Source organism: Vicugna pacos, unplaced genomic scaffold (assembly GCF_048564905.1).
Source record: "Vicugna pacos unplaced genomic scaffold, VicPac4 scaffold_20, whole genome shotgun sequence".
Lineage (NCBI taxonomy): Eukaryota > Metazoa > Chordata > Mammalia > Artiodactyla > Camelidae > Vicugna > Vicugna pacos.
Window position 1 is genome coordinate 30,515,554 of NW_027328741.1, and position 23,120 is coordinate 30,538,673.

At 44.3% G+C, this 23,120-nt stretch overlaps 1 long non-coding RNA gene across 1 annotated transcript in view; it reads left to right on the forward strand.

The window, feature by feature from the left end:
* Positions 1-384: 384 nt before the first annotated feature.
* Positions 385-23,120, forward strand: part of LOC140694197 (uncharacterized) — a 63,487-nt gene continuing 40,751 nt past the window's right edge. The window contains exons 1-5 of the long non-coding RNA XR_012069948.1: positions 385-932; positions 8,395-8,499; positions 9,835-9,907; positions 11,532-11,928; positions 16,952-17,243. This is a non-coding gene — a long non-coding RNA (uncharacterized lncRNA). The remainder of the gene's footprint in view (positions 933-8,394; positions 8,500-9,834; positions 9,908-11,531; positions 11,929-16,951; positions 17,244-23,120) is intronic.

A 23,120-nucleotide genomic window follows, 5' to 3' on the forward strand; every position in this document is an offset into this window, starting at 1 on the left:
GGACTGTGTTGTCAACATCACTGCTCTACCCTGGGAATCTGGCACACAGTAGGTGCTAGGTAAGTCATTTTTTAATGAATAGCAATACTGGGTCCAGTTTCTGTAGGTGTCTGTGCCCCCAGATCAGGGACCCCTTGGGGCTCACCTCACAAATGACATGAAATAATAATCCCACCAGGAGCAACAACAGTTCCTCAGAATAAGTGGGCTTTTCCAAGCACTCTCCACCTGTTACAAAGGCCTCCCAGCAGGGAGGTGGGCTGTGAGGGGCAGCACTGCACTCGCCACTGTAACAAGGAGAAAGCCAAGGGCCACAGGGAGGAGTGCCTTTCCAGTGTCACTGCATAGTTTCCCACCTTTTGGGAGACTGGGAGACTTTTCTGCTGTATTCTGGCCCTGAAGCCCCAATACTGTGTGGATATGCCTCCCTCCCTTGAGCAGGGAACCACTAAGTGACCTGTCACCTGTCACCAAGCAGACAGGCTCATTCCAGCTCATTGTGCCACCTGCAGGTTGTGCTAGTAGCAGGATCCTCTGGGAGACATCACACTCTCCCAACCTGGAAACAGGTGAACAGCTCACAGGTTTCCTGGAGAGGATGGTCACATGGCCTTGATCTGGCCAATCAGCATTTTCCATCCTCCCTGGCCACTGTGATTGGCTCACGGCTGGGCACCAGCCCAATCAGGCTCCACAGATGTCAGGCCTTGGTGCTGGAATCCTGGGGGAAGAGAAGTTCTATTTCAGATGGGAGTTGAGTGGTGGTGATGTCAGCCTGTGGCAGTTGGTGGCTGTCTTGCTCTCATAAAGGCAGGGTGATGTGAAGATGACACCAGTGGCAGAGCCCAGAGGTGGGGAAGGATGACTTCTGCTGATGTCACTGAGCACCAGGTACAGCCCTGCCTGAAGCTGTCTCCCTGTGGACGCCTCAGGTAAGTCATTCTCTCCTGCCCTGTTTGTTTCCTTAAGCCACTTTGATTTTCTGTCACTGGTTTTAAGAAAAAGATTCCTTCAAGCTGGCTAAATGGAGACCCTGGAACTGCAACAGTGAGGTGACAGGCAACAATGTAGCTAATAGACTCCAGAGGCCTCTGTTCAAACAGGGGATTGTAAATGACAAGGGAGAGTACACATGGCCTCAGTGAACAGATTTGCTACTGGTAGCTCCCAGTTCCTGGATATTAGAGTGCATGCACTCAGCCAAGTCTCAGTTCTGCTGTCACACCTGCTAACCCACACCTCTCCTCTCCCACCTGCCGGGCCTAGGGGGGCTGGACACCCCCGGGCACTTGGAACAGCCCAGAGTTTTGTGTTGTAATTTACACAGGCTGCCCCCAGTTCTGAGGGTGAGGGTGACTGGGTTCCAGTTTACAGAGAAAACAGACTAGACGGTCTCACTGGTGAGATGTGGGGGTGGGACCCCAATCTACAATCTGACCTATGACTTCAGAGTGGACAGCCTCCCCACCCTCAGCCAGGATGCTTGCTAAGCCTAGGGGCTCAGGAGTCCTGCTCCCTCCAGCACCCCTCCTGGAGGTGAGAGTGGGGGGCTCTTCTCTATACAACATTCACCCCTGCAGGGGCACACGTGTGACCTCACAGTCTGTCATCCCTTCCTTATGACCTGGACCTCCTTGATGTGTGAGCACTGCAGATCATGGGTGCACACGTGGGCAGGTACACCATGACTGAGAGGACAACACTCCAATTTAAGCCCCCTTCATGCTCAGATGATTACATCCTGGAATTGAGGGGTTCGCAGGGGTCAGGTGGCCAATTCTGGCCTTAGGGGCAAATTCTTATCACCCAGGGGGCTGATTTTTAAATTAAATTACACATTTACAATTCAATGGTCAAGCCCCTTTCTAGGCAGCCTTGTAGCCTCTCAGCTTTTACCCCTCGCTGTGACCATGTTCTTAGCTTCAAATTGAGTGTCATTATGAACATGAACATGTCCCTGTCATGTGTCACCTTCACAGTAAGCGGCCACCCCAAACTCCCCTCCCTTCCCCTTGTCGATATCTCCACACAGGGAGTAGGGCCCTTTTGATGCAGTTGTGCAAATGTGTGAGCTAAGTGTTTAGAATGTCCAGGCTAGGAGGGGTTTGCCCCACATGGCAGGGCAGGTGGGCTGGCAGGGGGTGATGGTTCACTTGCAAAACCTCAGCTGGTTTCAGGCAGTGACAACAGACTGGCAGCCAAGGGCTCAGCTGGTGCAGAGTAAGCGGATTAACTGTGTTCACCCAGACGCCTTGGGGGTGGCAGCCCTGGAGTACGACTACAAGTGAGGAAGGTGGAGGGTCCCCAGTGCCTGGACCTCCACCTTCTAAAAATCAGGACTGAGATGTGGCTTTGAAATCAGAACACTGGAGTTCAAAGCTTCCCCCACCACTTTGTCAATAATTCAAAGCAAATGAGCCTCAGTTTTCTCATGTGTAAAATGAGAACTTTGAAGCCTCTCCCTCTGAGGGTGTGGAGGGAAGTAAATGCGGTGACAGCAGAGCACAGGAGCTGTCTGGGCTGAGCCTGCATACAGGCAGGCCGTTGTTGCTGCCATGACCACTGTCTTCCAGGGCAGGGTCTGCACTCTCTCCCTGTGAAGGTCCAGACAGTAAACATTCTAGGCTTTGAGGGACCTACAGTCCCTGTCACAACTACCACCCTCTGCTGTTGGAGGGCAAAGACAGCTCCTGCAGTAGGTAGTCCAGGCTCGCACCCCCGCTTCCTGACATAAGTATTCCTGAGATACAATTTTCACATAACTTTGTTGGCTTTAGGTGTGCAGCATAATGACTTGTTACATGTGCATATTGTGAAATGATCAGTGCATTAAGTTTACTTGACGTCTGTCATCACCCATAGTCACACACTATTTTCCTTGTGATGAGAAATTTTAAGAGGTACTCTCTTAACAACTATCAAATGCACAACGCAGTGTTGTTAACTACAGTCACCCTGCAGTATGTTATGACCTCAGGACTTGTTTGTCTTATAACCGGAAGTTTGTACCTTTTGATTATCTTCACCAATTTCAACCACCCCCTCCCTCACCTCTGGCAATCACCAACCTGATCTCTGTTTCTATGGGTTTTGGTTTATTTTGAAGGTTCCACATATAAATGAGATCATGGGTATTAGTCTTTCTCTGTCTTATTTATTTCACTTAGCATAACACCCTGAAGTTCCATCCAAGTTGAACCAAATGGCAGGATTTCATTTTTTTAATGTCTGAATAAGATTCCATTATATATATATATATATATATGATGCATATATACATATATATACATATATAAGCATATATACATATACATATATATATACACACACACACACATCACATTTTCTGTATCCATTCACTTGTTGATGGACACTTAGGTTGTTTACATATCTTGGTTATTGTAAATAATGATGCAGTGAACATGAGGACACTGTTGTCTCTTTAAATAGTGATTACATTTCCTTTGGATATATTCCCAGGAGTGGACTTGCTGGATCATATGAGAGTTCTAATTTTAAATTTTGGGGGGGACTCCTTACTCTTTTCCAGAGTGACATCTCCAGTTTACATTCCCACCAAAGTTGCACAAGTTTCCCTTTTCTCCACACCCCCGCCAGCACTTGTTATCTCTTGTATTTTGATGACAGCCATCCTGAAAGGTGGGAGGGAATATCTCACTGTGGTTTTGATTTGCATTTCTTTGATGATGAGTGATGTTGAGCGCCTTTTCATGTACCTGTTGGCCATCTGTGTGCCTTCTTTGGAAAAATGTCTATTCAGTTCCTCTGCCCACTTTTAAAATCAGATTGCTTGTTTTTTACTGTTGAGTTGTAAGAGTTATTATATGTTTTGGGTGTTAACCCCTTATCAGATATATGGTCTGAAAGTACTTTCTCCCCTTCTGTCTGTTACCCTGACCTCTGCTTTCTGGATGACAGGGGTCCAGGCTCTTGGGAATCTCTGCTTCTCATGTGTTTCCAATGGTGGGTGGGTGAGGGCTGTGTTCTGATAAAACTGTGCATAATCGTGGGTCACTACCCCTTCTTCTAGGAGGTGTCTCTGAAGAGTGCAGTGTAGGCAGGGATGTTTCCCTGAAGTCATCATTTGGATGGTCATGTGCCCTGGAACTCACATCTAGCCTGGATGTGATGGGGCAATTTGCAAAGGGAGGACCTTGCAGCTAAGACACTGACCAGGTGCTCTTGTGTCTTGTTGGAAGGACCTGGAAACCAAGTTGTGTGGAACAGGGACTCCCCCAGGTCACAAGGCTCAGTTCAGACTTCTGGGATGCAGAGGCCTGCTCTGAGCCACTGTCACTGAGGAGGGAAGGGCCTCAGGCAGGAGGGAGGAGTTACTGGATTTCACTTGTCTTGTTTGTCAAGTTTCAGCTCTGGTGACGTGTGGCACATGGGCTTAGCTTTGGGCGTGCAAGAGGAGAGGTTCCTGGGGAAGGGCTGGCTTTTCCCTCTGATTGAGGTCCTACTGTGTGCCAAACACAGCAGTCATCTGGGTCAGGGCTGGAAAGCCAGGCACAGAGAGGTCAGGGAAATTTTCCAGGTCACACAACATTAGGGGCATCACTAGGGTCTGATGCAGACCTGACACCCAGCCCATATTCTCTCTCCTTTCCCAGGACCTTCATGATCCCACATGTCAGCATCACCCAGAGAGGCCCAGGTATGGGCACTGGGACCTTTCCTGCCTAACATGCCAGGAGCCTTAAGAGGGAAGACAAGACACTTCCTGAGTCCATGATGCCCAGAGGCTGATCTCAGCGAGAGGCCCAGCACACACTCTGGGCCAAATCCTAGCTCTGTCCTGAGTCACTCTGTCCTCTCTGACTCAGTTCTTCTTCCCACATGGGGCTGGAACCAGCAGCCACTTTGCAAGGTTCTAAGGAACCTCCAGGATCCTGGAAGCAGTGCCCTCACTCAGGGAGCACTGTGGGGTCAGCTTCCATTGTCTCCTTATCTTTTCCTCACCTCTTTGCTGGATAAGGAGGAGTCCCAGCAGGGCCCTGGCTTGTCCCAATTCTCACCCCAGCTCAGGGTCCAGCAGGGGGTGATGTCCAGGCTGGACTCTGTCCTCTGACACTTCTGCGCACCTTCATTCTGCGCACCTTGGCTGCCTGGACACTGTCTCCCAGGGGCCACTCTGTGCCTCCCACATCTACCTGGCATGCACCCACCCTGGGTTATTCCAGTGCCCTCTGGCCTTTGGCCACACACCTACTCCGTGTTGAGTGGAAATGAGGTGGTGGACATGCTGGGCCTCTTGGACTGTCTAGGAGTTCCCAATAGCCCCATCCTGCCCACCGCCCCAAGAGCCCAAGATGGGGAGAGGGCGTGCCTCCGTTCATAATCTGATTTTCTCAGAGATTCTCAGGACCTATTTTGCTGGGTGGATATTGGGGCAGAGGGATGATGTGAAAGCAGGAGAGCTGGGCAGCAGAGCATGAGGAGGGGGCTAGCCCAGGCTGGTCTCATAACCCCTTCAGCCTTGGCTTTCTCATCTTTAAAGTGGGACAGACTATTGTGAGGTGAGCGGGATCCTGACCCATGGCCACTGTCCTACACGCCTAAGAAAGAGAAGCTCACTGACTCCTTGTGGAAATCTGTGGGGCAGGGATGGGCGTTGTCACCCATTTCTGCAGAAGAAGTAACTGAGGCACAGAAAGGACAGGTGAGGTGACCACCCCAGGTTACAGAGCCCAGGCCATCTGGTTCCAGTGTTCAGGCTCATGGCTGGTGCCCACTCTGGGTGTCCCCCCTCCCTTCACCCTCCACTGGGACCCACGGCCGCAGCTTCATCTCAGTGTGATTGTTCATGGGGAGAAGGATGGGGGCACTAAGGGCCCATTTATCTGAGCACTGCTTTCCCAGAAGGCTCAAGGGGTTCACTGTATTCACTACTGGACACCCAGGCCTGGGCCCAGGCCAGCCACCCTGCAAGGCCTGAATCAATGATTGTTGAGTGAATACCTGAACCTCTGCATGTACCTGCATGGTGCCCCATTTCCTCATCTCCACAGCACACCTGGCTACCCGACCAACACCTCGTGTCATCAAGCCTCTGCCAGGGACAGTCAAGGGGACCAGAGCTGCTCAGCTAGGAACAGGAAGCCTCAGGGGCCCTGTGGCTGTCCCAAGCATCTCCTGGGGCAATTCTCAGGGAAGCCCAGCCAGCTTCCAGAACAGCAATCAGGTCCCAATCCCAGGGGTATATGGAAGGTCTTGAGGGGTGTTTCCTGAGACTGACTTTGTGTATGAAGGGGGCCTGGGGGTCAGGCTGCTTTCAGTGTCTATTCCAGGCCCACACCCCTGCTGGCAGCATAGAGCTAGTTATAAAGGACACAGGCTGTGGGGCCAAGGCTATAGCAGGGCCCTGCTCCCTCTCTGTGCCTCAGTGTCCTCATCTGTAACAGAGAACTAGTAACAGGGCCATGGGAGGGCTCACTGAGACCCTCCTCTGTGACTTTGGTTGGACACTGCCCTCTCTCTGCTCGGTGCCCTTCTCTGTAATAGAGAACTAGAAACATTTTTCTTAGCCCCTTTTGGCCCCATTTTTCTGAGTCTCTTTCCACATTGGGCCCAGGGCTTTCACAGAGCTCACAGAATTGGGAGGTAATCAGAGTGAGGTCACAGCCCTAGTGGTCACAGCTGAGGCCAGAGGAGCTGCAGGAGGGGTGGGAATCCAGAAGTGCTTCATGGAGGAGGTGAGATCTGAGCTGTGTCCCCAAGGATGAGATGTCATCTAGCTGAGGCCTGGCACTGACCAGGACCCATGTACATGGTGAATGAGGGTGTGAATGAATGAACGGGCCCCCCCAACAGAGAGTGAGGAGGGAAGACCCCCAGGCCAAAGCAGGAAACACAGGGCACCCTGGGGGGCAGAGGGCGGGGCTACAGTGTGATGCCTGCCTCACCCTTTATGGGTGTCTTGCCACCACTTTACCCTGTGCTCTGGTGGATTGGGAGTCCTTGTCTCTTCTCTTCTCCAGGATCCGGCTCTTCATTTCCAGCAACACCCGCCTGTGTTGCCTCAGTGTCCCCAAGTGGACCTGGACCTATCTTGTGGGAGATTGTGAAGAGGGATTTGGTGTGCATCCCAAGACTGAAGTGGGAGTGAGAGGATGATAACGACCTCCAGAGGGGATCATGGGCTGGGAGACATCGGAGGGGTGGGGAAGGCAGAGCCTCAGGGTGAAGAATCCTGCTAGTGGTGGCTCCTCCATGAGGGGTTTCACAGGGAGGAAGCAATCATGGGGTAAAGGCAGAGCTCAGTTTGGGGCTCACTGACCTGGAACAGCTCATCACAAAGACATCCAGAGGAGCTGGATGTAGGGAACGAAGGTGCCACTGATGTCAGGGTCAGAGCCTGAGAGCCAGATGAGGTGGGGCGGTGGTGCAGGGGAAGGGGCTTGAGGATGTCAACATGTTCATTCATTGGGGTCCTCAGGGTGGGGACATTCATGTTCATTTCACAGCCACCTGGTGCCTGACAGAGCTGGGCTTAGGGAGGTCACTGAGTAGACACGTGCTGACAACCTAGATTCTCCTGTTTCCACATAAAGTCCCTGGTGTGAAGCCAGCTGGCACTCTTGAGTCATACGTCCTCACCCCTGGGCTCTCTGTGTGCCTAGAGCCCAATGGCACCTTACCTCCCACTCCCCACTGCACACCTGAATTTCCACAAGCTATAAAACATCTTCACTTGCTATGTGTTTACCCTAGGAAAACTCATTGCCCCAGGAAGAGAGGCCTCACAACCTGCCCTTGTCAAAGTGGTAAAGCCTGTTGTTCAGAGAAGCCCCTGACAGATCTCACAACCAACCATGTATCTGTGCATGAATTGATCATGCAGTCCCCTCCTCCTTGTGTGCACAGCACCCCCAGCAATAACAGACCCCACACACCTACCCTTGGTGCTCATGCAGGCACCTCTTGTCTGTGGGGCCCGATGTGGCCTACAGCAGTGTCCCTATTAAACTTTCCTAAACCCTTCTCAGACGCTGGTACTTCTTTACCAACCCAAGTAACTAGCCCGCCATTGTTCCCACAAAACCTGAAACAGAATTGGCTAAATTATGCAGATTGATGGTGCAGGTTAAATTCTATAAAGGTGAAATCAAGGTTTACAAATAAAAGCAACATAAATACTCAAGGCAGGACCAAGAACTCACACGGATAACTAAGACCCTCCACGTGCATCCCACTGTGGCCTCAGGGCCTTTGCACTGGCTGCTCTTTCAGCCAGGATCTCTCTCCACCTGCTTCTTAAACACCTCCAGGAATCTGCTCAAATGTCCTCCCTGACCTTATTTTTCTCCATCGAACTTATCACCGCCAGACATAGTGTAAATTTTACTTCACTTTCTCTGTGTCCCAAACCAGGCTGTCTGCTGCATGAGAATGGAGACCCGCCTGCTTCACTCCCTGCTGTGACCTGTATCTGGAACCCGCCCAGCGCACAGTAGGACCTCAGCGAATGTGTGCCGGGTGTGTGATCACTGTAGGCCACAGGCAAAAGTCTTTCCAGCAGTGATGATAAGAGTCATTCATTCTCTACTTACTGAGCCCTACTGTGTGCTAGATAGTGACCTGGGTGGGAGGCATGCAGTGGATGAGACACAGTGAGCACACACAACATGTTAGGAGGGACAAAGGGCTGGGGGAAGTCAGGAGTGCAGGATGGAGGAGGAGAGGGCCGGGTGGAGACAGTGGTGGCAGGGGAGACAGAGAGGTGGGGCCCAGGTCGTGCAGGGCCTGATGGCTCCTGTGAGGGCTTTCCCTCTGGGCAGCGGAACCACGGCTGGGTGCGGAGCAGGGGCCCGGTTCCTGAATGCTATGCAGGAATTGAAGCAGGTGTCTGCTGGGGAGATATGTGTGGAGGAGGCTGTCCCTGTAGACTGTGCAGGCAGGGAAGGCTCCTCTGAGGAGGTGACATCTGAGCTGAGCCGTTGTATGGACCGTGTTTCCATCTTCTGTAGACTGGAAGTTTTCATATGCCCTGCAGGCCTACGCAGGATATGCCCTGTTCTCAGCCACCTGGACTTGGCCTCCTGCCTCCCTTTTGTGCCCTCCCACCACAGAAGGAGTCCTTCTAGATCTAACCCACTACCTCCTCCACTGGACTTGGACCCACACTGAGCCACTGTCCACCTGCCCAACTCACCCAGTGTCAAGTCCAGACACTTGGGGGAGCCCCTCCACCCCAGAACCCAAATCCCAGTCCTGCCTATGAAAGTGGCAGATCCTATGGCTTTGGATACTGATTCCAAACCCAAGGCCCCCTGGATCCCTCAGACCTGATTAATGATGGCTCTGATTGAGCCCCACACGTGCTCGATTGGCAAAATGCCAAATTGGTATCTGGGTGTGCAGATGCAGTGGAGGTGGCCAAGGGAGATTTTGATAAACTCAATCACGCACAATAGTGTTGTTGCTTTCTCACGGGGTCCCAGGCCGGTTTGCTCTCTTGATAGGAGCAACGACAATCCACAACACTCTCCAGATCACTGAGACTCAGTGTGTGCCATCATCCATACCCCTGTCCCACATCTTGCACAGCCTCTGCTAGCTCAAATTTGGCAGCTCAGTTCTTGGTCTGGGAATCAATGGTGGGGATATTCTGTGCTGAATTTTTAAGTTCTGTCAGCCAAGCATCTGCTGTGCACTCTCCTAACACTCAGTGCAGTGCTTTCAATCCCATGTGTCCTGTCCACTTGAGAGTGTGTGTCCAAGTAATGCAGAGTTTCACCTTTGCTGCTCCTTCACCAGAGGCCAGGTCCTGCACTGATTTCCATTTTCTACTTTGCCTTCTCCTCCTTTCAGGTTTTGGGAGGTCTCTTTCTGTCTTCGGAAATAAGAGACCACTCTTCGTCAAGTGTCCTGAGCCAAGGCCTGGGTGAGTCGAAGTTTATCTTGCTGTGTACATGGCAGCGAGTAAGCGAAGCTTGCACTTGTTCTCTTCCAACTGGACATCGATAAATCAACACTTTCCAGACATAACTCACAGATATGTGATTCTTATTTAGCTCTTTTATCTGTACAGCCATGGTGGGAGGGATTGTCTGAAGACTCCAGTTTTGACATTGTGTTGATACCTCAGATGCAGTCTTTCAAATGGTTAATGAAATTGATCTACATATTTTGGAATTTGTATGAAAATGAAGTTAATCTTTGAAACATACTGAATCAAGCTACAAACCAGACTTGTCATTTTCAGATACCAGTTTGTCAACTCTAAGAGAAAAATAGACAGAAACAATGTAAAATAGCAGTCCAAAGTGATGAAGGGGACAGGTGAAACTTTTAATGTTGACGCTTTCAACAACAAGAGGAACCATGATATGAATATTGGAACCATGAAATAACCACCACTCTGGATTTCCCTTCTGCATGTTGTGCAATTTCCTAAAACTAACACGTACTGGCCAATGTTGGTAATTCAAGGGGAAACTTTTCTCTCTAGGAAAAAAGAAGGAAACCCAAACAACATATTTATATGTAGGCTTGGTTCCAAAAGCACTTAGAGACATTATAGCTATGAGAAGACTGCTGCAGCTTTGCTAGTCTATGCAGAACCAGGTGCTCTTCTATCAACCATGAGAATACTTAATCATCTGATCATGTTTGGTAAAGCGATTTAACCCATCCACGACTGTACCACCATGATATCCTGCACCTGGGACTTGACTGAAGGGAAAAGACAACCCACAAAACATGTGTCCCTAAATGTCTATGGTGACTTTTACAGCTCATTTCAATAACTGACTTATAATAGCTACCTATACTGTCTTGAAAAACTGAAGCCTAATACATATTAAAGTTCAGTCAAAGATTCCCCTCACTTACCACACTCCCTTCACTCCAAAGAAGACATAACCCTAGCATTTGCTGAATCTACGGGAAGGTTACCATTTCAGGCTGTGATCTCAGAATTCAATTCCATTCTATTTTAGTTGAGTGTAGTTGACCATGGAGGAGTTCACTTTCGTGCACAGAATGTGAATGTGGTTGAACTCTGATTCTAGGAGGGGCTTACTCTGCTCCAAATGGATTCATTCAGCTCAGAGCTGATCCTTTGAAATGGATGCCTCAGTGGTGGGGAGGGAAGAGAAAGTGCTTCATAGCAAGGCACAACCCTGGGAGAAGGCTTACCAGGGCTTGGTGCTTGGAGGTCTTAGAGGTTTGTAATTGCTCCTTGTGATATGTGGATTCTCATGACCTGTTCCAAGAACATGAGTGCTTTTATGATCTCTGCCATTTCCTCTGTTTAGAAGTCCAGAATCTTGGAACTGTTCTTGTAACATTGAATTGAGTACTTTCCTCAAGTGCACGTTGACCCTCCACAGGTTTAGGCCAATATCAGTGAGGATCAGTATGTCTCATGAAAGAATTTCGAGCCTAGCATTCTGTACAGAAGTCTCCATGCCAGTATTCTCAATTGTAGCAGAACCACACACATGAATGTTTTCGCATCACCCCTCAAACAACGCATCCAGCTTTTCCGTAAACTTCTCTTTCAGTCTCCCATAAAGTTGACTTCTACAGGACTGGGCATGTCTCAAAATAACTCGGAGTCTCACCAGTAAGCTGAAGACAGGCAGAAATTCCACTGTCTGACCTTTCAGGTCCTGGAAACAGACCCGTGAACTCAGGCCATTGGGCAGCAGCAGTATCTCGAACTTACACAGCTTCCCGAACAGGAGACATAACCCAAGCTTCACAGAGGGCGGCAGCCCCTCCATGACACTGATCCACCCACAGGGTTCTGCCCAGTTACCTTGGATCCACCAGCCACAACAAGCCACTCGGAACACACCAACATTCCACCTGGAATTCAACCGGTAACTGCCATCCCCGATTGTCGCTGCATCTTGTCAGTGTTGGGGGAGGGGCTGCATCAGACAAGAGTTTCCTAAGGTAAGTGTGTTTCTCTCCATTAGTGCCCCATGGTTCTTATATTCCATTCCTCTTTCCTTGTGTGCAGTTCTCTATACACAGCACAAATGGAGGAAGTATGTCCATGTTAACTTTATGGATTCACGTGTCTTTAAACTTTCTAACAGTTAACAGTACCCAAAGACCCACAACAGGAATCTTATGTTTGAGTCATATCCATTCACCCAGAATGCATATCTGTCTGTTGCTTTTCTGCTGAAGCACCCACACTCTCAGAACATAGATCCATTTGTTTCATGGGAGCTGAATTTCCTAGAAACGAAACCAATCCCAATATACACTTTACTGTCTGTCTCTTTTGCTCTTAGTGTGGTTTGGCAGAGCAGCTTGTCTTTGTTGTAGGCATATGCCATTTATTCTCTCCGTAGGCCTGAATATGCCATTCATTCCTCCTGATGGACGGCTTGTAACCCTATATCATGGACTATGGATCCATTTTATTGAAAATAGTCATTTGGTTTAGGTCACGATGTGCTCTTATGAATCAATATTTATGAATATTAATGCACGCATCTGTTTTCTAAATACAAGTGTGTTGTGTACATGCATGCAGCGAAACTGTGTCAGAGCATGCTGAATGGTCCTTGACATCATTTTGAGTATTTTCTTTTGAATTTTCTTCATTCCTTCGGATATATGTCAGTCAACCGTATGCTTTTGGTGTGTGAACTTTTGTTTGTTTGTTTGTTTGTTTGTTTGTTTGTTTGTTTGTTTGTTGTTTGCTTGTTTTGCAAACACATTACACCAACTAGCACTCCGTTTGATTAAGAGAGTCACATAAGCTGATTCGGAATATAAAGTGCTGAAAATCACCTATGTTTTCCTGCTTCCTTCTCCCATTCTTAGGATTTTGACGTCCTCTTTGCTTACTTTTCGATTATTCTTTGCAACTCATTGCACCCCTTGCATTTCCAATGATGGTTCTCTTATTTCCAGATCATCTTCCTTGTTTTCTATTCAGGGTAGGATTCTCAATCTTTCTTTTAGGATAAATTTCGAACTGCTGTATTCTTTTACGATTGGTCAGTCTGTGAATTTCCCTACATTGTCCAGTATTTTAAATGGCAGTCTTGTGGCATAGGCCACACTAGACTACAGCTTTTTCTCATTCAGAATTTGGTCTGTGTCTTGTCCCTGCTTCCTGTCCTGCAATGAATCTGTCGAGATATCAGCTGAAACCCCTCTGGAGGTTCTGTTGTGACTAAGTTGCTTTTACCTATGTGCATTTTCAACCAGTCGGTTGATTATGAAGTTTGATGATATGAAGGATTATACACCTGCTTTAAATCTTTAGAGATTCCGCCCTCTTTGGATGCTGTGTGCTTCATGTTTGCTTATAGATGTTTATTTCTTGCCTTTCATAATGTTTCAGTCTGATTTTTTTCCAAATACATTTTCAGATTTTTTTTCTATACATATCATCCTTTTCCTTCTGGGAATCCTATTAATCCTAGCTTTGCATGCTTTGTCTTATCCAGGATTCAACAGCAGTGTTTGGATTGGTTTTAAGTTGCTTTTCTATGTCATCTTCAGATCAAGACATTTCTGTTCTCCTGTTTTGCAGTCACTCACGTGTTCGACCGCATTATCTAGTCAGCTTAGGACTGACTTTACCCCTGCTATTATCTCATCCATCAAGTTTTCTGATTTATTTGGCTCATGTTAAATTTTCTCTTCCCCTTTTCTAGTATTCTATCTTTTGAGATTCTGAGACACTATTGTACTTCATTGCTTCTCTCAGGTCCGTTTTCAAGGCTTGCTCTGGAATTGTTTTGGAGTCTAGTTCTTTAAAGCATTTTCTGGAACCTCAAACTCTTTTGAAGTGAAAATGGTATTTTCTTTCTCTTTGAGTATACTTCTGTATCTCTACTGGTCAAGTATTATCAGGTATATAATGTAGACTTCAGGGCTTGATTAAGTGAAAACTTTAGTCTCTTGTTTGTACGCAATTCCATGATATTTCTGTGAGGACAATTTTTCCTAGACACTGATGCCATGTCATTTTTCTCTGTATGTAGTGTGGCATATCTCTAATTGCTTGGGTTTGCCTTTGTTGTCGTGAACAAAATCTACTCTTGTCGTTTAGTAGAACTTCATTTTTATTACGATTATGTCACAGCTCTGAAAGTGCACAGAACCCTACCTCTTGTGTAAATGAAGCTTCCAATGAGTACTGCTCAGCAGGCGGCTGTATGTCAATTTGGAATGCTTCCAAAACCCCATCCTGACAGTGCGCGTGTCCTTTTTATTGCAAAGGGAATTTCCCAATAGTACAAGGTCTTCCCAGAGCTTCTTTGTCTACAGAAACATCTCTGTAAACATATCCAAGGATGTCACGCATCAGAGACTGCTACAATGATCCCACATCCCCACCTTAAGGTCCTCGTTGCCGTAACATTTCAGTGTCATCCCAAATGGATCATCTGCACTTGAGTGATAATGCTGAAGGAAATGCTTCATCTTCTCACGCTGCGGACCTCGACCACTCTTCTTTGTTCTCTCATTCTGCCAGCATGGGACCATAAAGGCTACCACAGTGCTGAACCGCATCCTCTGCCTCGTACCAAACCCTAATCCCAGTCCTGCCTATGAAAGTGGCAGATACTATGGCACTGGATTCTGATTTCAAACCCAAGGGCCCCTGGATTCTTCAGACAAGGTGCATGATGGCTCTGATTGAGCCCCACACGTGCTTGATTGCTGAAATGCGAAATTGGTCCCTGGGACTCCAGAAGCTTTGGTTGTTGTCATGGGATATTTTGATAATCTCAAGCTCACATGCCAGTGTTGTTGCATTCTCATTTTGATCCCAAACCGGTTTGCTCCCTTGATAGGACAATCCACAATCCACAACACCCTCCAGATCACTGAGACTCCGTGTGTGCCATCATCCATAGCCCTCTCCGTCATCTTGCGCAGCTTCTGCTAGCTCAATTTTGGCAGCCCCGATCTTCGTCTGGGTATCAACTGTGGGGATATTTTGTGTTGATTTCTTTGAATTCTGTCAGACAAGCATCTGCTGTGCCCTCTTCTAAAATTCAGTGCAGCACTTTCAATCACTTGTGTCCTGTCCGCTTGAGAGTGTGCGCCAAACAAAGCAGAATTTCACCTTTGCTGCTCCTTCACCAGAGGTCAGGTCCTGCACTAATTTCCATTCTCTAGTTTTCCTCTGCTCCTTCCAGGTTTTGTGGGGCCTCTTTCTGTCTTTGGAATTAAGAGACCATTCTTCTGCAAGTGTCCTGAGCCAAGGGCTGTTTGAGTCGATATTTCTTTTGCTGTGTATGTGCCAGCAAGTGAGTAAAACTTGCATGTGTACTCTGCCAAATTGACATTGATAAATCAAAACTTTCCAGACATAACTCACAGACATGTGATCCGTGATTAGCTCTTTTGTCTCTACAGCCATATTGGGAGGGTTTGTCTGAAGACTCCAGTACTGACATTTTGTTGATACTTCAGTTGCAGTCTTTCAAATGGTTAATGGAATTGATTTACATATTTTGGGATTTTATGAAAATGAAGTTAATTTTCAAAACATACTGAATCTAGCTCCAAACCTGACTTGTCATTTTCAGGTACCAGTTTGTCAGCTCTAAGAGAAAAATAGACAGAAAGTATATAATATTGCAGTCCAAAGTGATGAAGGGGACAGGTGAAATCTTTACTGTTGATGCCTCCAACACAACAGGAACCATGAAATAAATATTGGAATCATGATATAACCCCCATCCTGGATTTCCCTTGTGCATGTGGTGCCCTTTCTTCTCAATGACACATACTGGACAATGTTGGCGATTCAAGGGGCAACTTTTCTCTCTAGGAAAACACAAGGAAACCCAAACTACATATTTAAATATAGGCTTGTTTCCAATAGCAGCTAGAGGCATTATAGCTTTGAGAAGACTGCTGCAGCTTTGCTAGTCTATGGAGAACCAGGTGCTCTTCTATCAAAAATGAGAATGTTTAATCATTCAATCATCTTTGGTAAAGCAGTTTGACCCATCCAAAACAGCACCCCCATGATATCCTGCACCCGGGACTTGACTGAAGGGAAAAGACAATCCACAACACATGTGTCCCTACATGTCTATGGCAACTTTTACAGTTCATTTCAATAACTGACTTATAAGAGTTACCTATGCTGTCTTGAAAAACTGAGGCCTAATTCATATTCAAGTTCAGTCAAAGATTCCCCTCACTTACTACACTCCTTTCAGCCCAAAGAAGACAATACTGCAGCATTTGCTGAATCTATGGGATGGTCATCATTTCGTGGTGTGAGCTAAGAATTCAATACCAATTTATTTTATTCGGGAGTAGTTGACCATGGAGGGTTTGACTGTTGTGCACAGAATGTGAATTTAGAATGACTCTGATACTAGGAGGGGCTTGCGCTGCTCCTACTGGCTTCATTGCAGCTCATATGTTGATCCTTTGAAATCGATTCCTGAGTGGATGGGAGGAAAGAGCAAGTTTTTGATAACTAGACCCAAACCTGGGAATAGGCTTACCAGGGCATGGTGCTTGGTGGTCTGCGCTGTTTGTAATTACCCCTTGTGATGTGTGGATACTCACATCCTCCTCCAAGAACATGAGCATTTTATTATCTCTACCATCTCTTCTACTTTAGACGGCAGGAATCTTGGACCCGTTCTTGGAGCAGTGAATTGAGTACATTCCTCAATTGCACGTTGACCCTCTACAGATTTCTACCAGTATCAGTGAGGCTCAATATGTCTCAAGAGTGTCTTTTGAGCCTAGTATTGTGTACAGAACTCTCCATACCAGTATTCTCCATTGTATCGTAACAACTCTCATCAATGTGTTCGCTTCTATCCTGAATCCGTGCAGAAATCTTTTCTGCCAACTTCTCTTCATGTCTAACATAAAGTCGTCTTCTACAGGACTGGGCAATTCTGAAAGTACCTCTGAGCCTCACCAGTATGCTGAAGACTGACAGAACTTCCACTCTCTGCCCTTTCAGGTTCCGGAAACTGACCCGTGAAATCAGGCCATTGGGCAGCAGCAGTATCTCGAACTTACACAACTTCCTGAAAATGAGACCTAACCCATGCTTCACAGAGGGTGGCAGCCCGTCTTTGACACTGATCCACCCACAGGGTTATGCCCAGTTACCTTGGATCCACCAGCCACAACAAGCCACTCGGAACACACCAACATTCCACCTGGAATTCAACCGGTAACTGCCATCCCCAATGGTTGCTTTATCTTGTCAGTGTTGGAGGAGGGGCTGCATCAGACAAGAGTTTCCTAAGGTAAGTGTGATTCTCTGCATTAGCGTCCCATGGTCCTTTATTCCTTCCGTCTTTCCTTTTGTGCAGATCTCTATACACAGTACAGAGAGTAGTGTGTCCATGATAAGTTTATGGATTCACACATCTTTAAGCTTTCTTACAGTTAACAGTATCCAAAGACCCACTACAGGAATCTTATGTTTGCGTAATATTCATTCACCCAGAATGCATATTCGTCTGTTGCATTTCTGCTGAAACCCCCCACTCTCAGATCATGGATCCGTTTGTTTCATGGGGGCTGAATTTCCTAGAAACCGAACCAATCTCAATATACACTTTTCTGTCTGTCTCTTTTGCTCTTAGTACAGTTTTGCAGAGCTATTTGTCTTTGTTCTAGGCATATGCCATTTATTCTTTTCATAGGCCTGAATATCCCATTCATTCTTCCTGAAGGAAGGCTTGTAAGTCTATATCACGGACTGTGAAACCATTTTATTGAAAATAGTCATTTGGGTTAGGTCACGATGTGCTCTTTTGTATCAACATTTATGAATATTAATGCATGCATCTGTTTTCTAAATACAAGTGTGTTGTGTACATGCAAGCAGCCGTACTTTGTCGATGTGTGCTGAATGATCCTTGACATCACTTTAAGTATTTTCTTTTGAATTTTCTTGGTTCCCTCGGATATATTTCAGTCAACTGAATACTTCTGTTGTTTGTTTTTTTGCTTTTTGTTTGTTTTGCAAACACATTATGCCATACATCTCTCCGTTTGCTTCAGAGAGTCATATAAGCTGATTCACATAGTGAAGTGCTGGAAATCACCTATCTTTTCCTGCTTCCCTCTCCCTTCTTTATTATTTTGAAGTCCTCTTTGCCTTCTTCTTGTTTATTCTTTGCAACTCATTGCACTTCTTGCATTTCCAGTGGTGATTTTCTTATTTCCAGATAATGTTGCTTGTTTTGTATTCAAGGTAGAATTCTCAGTTTTTCTTTTAGGATAAGTTTTGAACTGCTGAATTCTTTTATGTTTTGCCGGTCTGCGAATTTCTCTACCTCTGCCATTATTGTAAATTGTGGTCTTTTGGCATAAGGTACACTAGACTGCAGCATTTTCTCATTCAGATTTTGGTCTATGTCTTGGTCCTGCTTCCTCTCCTGCAATGAATCTGTCGAGATATCAACTGAATCCCCTCTGGAGGTTCTGTTGTGACTAAGTTGCTATTCTCTAGGTCCATTTATCATCATTGTGTAGGTCATGAGGTTTGATGATTTGAAATATAATACAGCTGCTTGTACATCCATTGGGATTCCGCCTTCGTTGGACGCTCTGTGCTTCCTGGTTTCGTATTGATGATTGTTGCTTGGCTTTCAGCAAGTTTCAGTCTGATTTTTTTCGAATTAGCTTTTCAGACCTTTTTTTCTTTTTTCTTTTTTCTTTTTTCTTTTATTATCTTGCTTTTTCATCTGGGAATCCTATATTTCCTAGCCCTGCATCCTTTGTCTTTTCCCAGATTTCAACAGCAATGTTTGCATTGGTTTTCCCTTGATTTTCTATATCATCTTTTTACTGACGTTTTTCTGTTCTCGTGTGTTTTCAAACACTTTCAAGTCCCTCTTCATTACCTAGTCTGCCAATTACTGTCTTTAGCCGTGCTATTATGTCACCCATCAAATTTCTTTTTTTAAGTTTTCATTGATTCATAATCATTTTACAATTTTGTTTCATATTCCAGTGTAGAGCACAGTTTTTCTGTTATGCATGAGCTTATATACATTCATTGTCACTTATCTTCATTGTCAGCCAGCACAAAATCTTGTAAATATTTCCCTGTGATACACAGTACAGTCTTGGATATATTTTCTACATTTTGCTATCCCAGTCCATTCCCACCCTCATTCCCTTGGACCAGAAGTTTGTATTCTATGTCTTTGATTCAGTCTCTGTTATATATATATTCACATATGAGTGATCACATATGGTATTTTTCTTTTTCTTTCTGGCTTAATCCGCTTAGAACGATATTCTCCAGTAACATACATGCTGTTTCACATGGCATTATGTTGTCGGATTTTATGTCTGAATAGTATCTCATTTTATAAATATACCACATCTGCTTTATCCAGTTATCTGTTGATGGGCTTTTAGGCTCTTTCCATGTCTTGGCTATTGTAAATAGTTCTGCTATGAACATTGTGGTGCAAGTGTCATTTTGAAGTAGGGTTCCTTCTGTATATATGCCCAGGTGTGGTATCCTGGGTTATATGTTAGGTCTATTCCTAATCTTTTTAGGAATCTCCATGCTGTTTTCCACAGTGGCTGCACCAAACTGCATTTTCTCCAGCAGTGTAGGAGGGTTCCCTTTTTTTCCACAGCCTCTCCAGCATTTGTCATTTTTGGACTTTTGAATGATGGCCATTCTGACTTGTTTGAGGTGATACCTCATTTTAGTTTTCATTTGCATTTCTCCAATAATTAGTAATATTGAGCATTTTTTAATGTGCCTGTTGATCATTTGCATGTCTTCCTTGGAGAATTGCTTATTTGGGTCTTCTGCCCATTTTGGATTGGGTTGTTTGTTTTTATTATTATTAAATTGTGTGAGCTGCTTATATATTCTGGAGATCAAGCATTTGTCAATTTCATTTGCAAAAAATTTTTTTCCATTCCCTAGGTTGTCGTTTTGTTTTACTTATCATTTCTTTTGCTGTGCAGAAGCTTGTAAATTTTATTAGGACCCATTTGTTTATTCTTTCATTAATTTCTATTGCTTGGGTTGACTGTTCTAGGAGAATATTTTTGAGATGTATGTCAGATAATGTTTTGCCTATATTTTCCTCTAGGAGGTTTATTGTATCATGTCTTATGTTTAAGTCTTTGATTCATTTTGAGTTTATTTTTGTATATGGTGTAAGGGACTGTTCTAGCTTTATTGCTTTATGTACTGCTGTCCAGTTTTACCAATACCATTTGCTGAAGAGACTCTCTTGATTCCATTGAATATTCTTGCCTCGTTTGTTGAAGATTAGTAGACCAAAAGTTTCTGGGTTAATTTCAGGGCTCTCTATCTGTTCCAATGCTCCATATATCTGTTTTTGTACCAATACCATGCTATCTTGATTAATGTAGCTCTGTAGTATTGTCCGAAGCCTGGGGTAGTTATTCCTCCAGCCTCTTTTCTTTTTCTTCAGTAATGCTTTAGCAATTCTAGGTATTTTGTAGTTCCATATAATTTCTTCTTTGAATTTAATAGATGCAAATAGAGCATTTGATAAAATTCCATGCCAATTTATGATAAAAATTCTCACCAATGTGGGCTTATAGGGAACATATCTCAACATAATAAAAGCTGTTTATGGCAAACCAATAGCCAGCATAAAATACAATGGTGAAATGCTGAAAACCTTCCTACTTAAATCTGGGAAAAGGAAAGGTTGTCCACTCTCACCATTTCTGTTCAACATAATCTTGGAAGTCCTAGCCACTGCACTCAGGCAAGAAAAATAAACAAAAGAGATCCAAATTGGAAAAGAAGCAGGAGATAAAGATCCCTGTGATGTACAGAAGAAATTTGTTTTTTTAATAGTTTTTATATATTGTAGCCCACATTTGCAAATCACAAACTCCCAAATTTATCCCTTCCCACTCGCTTTCCCCAGTAACCATAAGAATATTTACTATGCTTGCAAGTCTATTTCTACTTTGTAGATGAGTTCATTACTGTCTTCCTTTTCTTTCATTTTTTAGATTTCACATATAAGTGATACCATATATTTTCTTTCTCTTTCTGACTTACTTCACTTAGAATGATGACCTCTAGATCCATCCATGTTATGATTTTATTCTTTTTTATGGCTGAACGGTATTCCATTGTATAAATATAACACCGCTTCTTTATAGTGTCATATGTCAATGGACATTTAGGTTGTTTCCATGTCTTGGCTATTGTATATTGTGCTGCTATGGACATTGGGGTGCATGTATCTTTTCAATTTAGAGTTCCTTCTGGATGTATGCCCAGAAGTGGGATTACTAGATCATATGCTTGGTGCAGCCATTATTGAAAACTGTATAGAGATGTCTCAAAAAACTAAAAATAGACTTATTTCATGATCCACCCCCTGGGCATATCTATTTCTGAATGATCTGATTATAATTTATAGAAATCATGTCTCAAATTCAATGACTATTTTTTAAGATTTTCTCTTATGCAATCACAATATATTTATCAAAATCAGGATACTTAATACTGATTCAGTATTATTATGTATGCCACAGTTCATATTCAAATTGTACCAGCTGTTCTAATCATGTCCTTCTTAATAATATCTTTCTTGGTCCAAGTGCAATCCAGATATTTGTGGGAAGGTTTTCAGTTTTTCACCATTGAGCATTGCGCTGACTGTAGGTTTGTCAAAAATAGCTTTTATTAAACAAGATTATGTAAATTTTATTATGATTTATTCTACTTCTGTGAAATATGTCCTGGGTAAATTGATAGGGATCACCTTAAATCTGTAGATTGCCTTGGGCATATGACCATTTCAACAATATTGATTCTTCCAATCCAGGAGCACTGGATATATTTCCATTTTTTAATGTCTTATTTAATTTCATTCATCAGTGTTTTATAGTTTTCTGTGTAGAAGTCTTTCACTTCCTTGGTTAGATTTACTCCTAGGTATTTTATTACTTTGGGGGCTATTTATTCTTTACATTCTTTTTCTGTTGATTCATCATTAGTGTAAAGAAATGAAATTTATTTTTGAATGCTAATCTTGTAACCTGCTACCTTGCTGAATTCTGTGATTATTTCTAGTAGTTTTTGGGTTTTCTATATATAACATCATATCATCTGTATATAGTGACACTTTTACCTCTTCTTTTCCAATTTGGATTTCTTTTATTTCTCTCTCTGGCCTGATTGCTGTGGCTAGGACTATCAAGACTATGTTGAATAGGACTGGTGATAGTGGGTAACCGTGTCTTGTTCCAGGTTTTAGTGGGAAGATTTTGAGTTTTTCACCATTTAGTACTATGCTGGCTGTAGGATGTGTAGACATATTTTTGATTTAGCATTTCCTTTGGATAATTGCCCAGGAGTGGGATTGCTGCATCATAAGTTATTTGTATTTTTAGTCTTTTTAGGAATCTCCATACTGTTTTCCACAATGGCTGCACCAAACTGCATTGACACCAACAGAGTATTAGGGTGCTCTTTTCTCCACACCCCCTCCAGGATTTTTCATTGGTGGACTTTTGAATGATGGCCATTCTGACTAGTGTGAGTTAATATTTCATTGTAGTTTTGATTTACATTTCTCTGATAATTAGTGATATTAAGCATTTTTTCATGAGCCTATTGGGCATTTATATGGCTTCATTGGAGAATTGCTTGTTTAGGTCTTCTGCTCATTTTGGGATTGGGTTGTTTGTTTTTCTTATTAAGTCATATGAGCTGTTTATATATTCTGGAGACCACGCTATTGTCAGTTTCATCTTTTGCAAATATTTTCTCCCATTCCATAGGTTGCCAATTTGTTTTGTTTATGGTTTCCTTTGCTGTACAAAAGCTTGTAAGTTTAATCATATCCGGCTTGCTTAGTTTTGCTTTTATTTCTATTGTTTGGCTAGACTGCCCTAGTAGAACATTGTTGAAATATATGTAAGATAATGTTTTGCCTATGATTTCTTCTAGGAAGTTTATTGTGTCTTGTCTTATGTTTTAGTCTTTAATCCATTTCGCATTTATTTTTCTGTATGGTGTAAGGGAGTATTCTAACTTCATTGATTTACATGATGCTCTCCAGTTTCTCCAACACCATTTGCTGAAGAGACTCTGTTTATTCCATTGTAAGTTCTTGACACCTTTGTTGAAGATTAATTGACCAAAA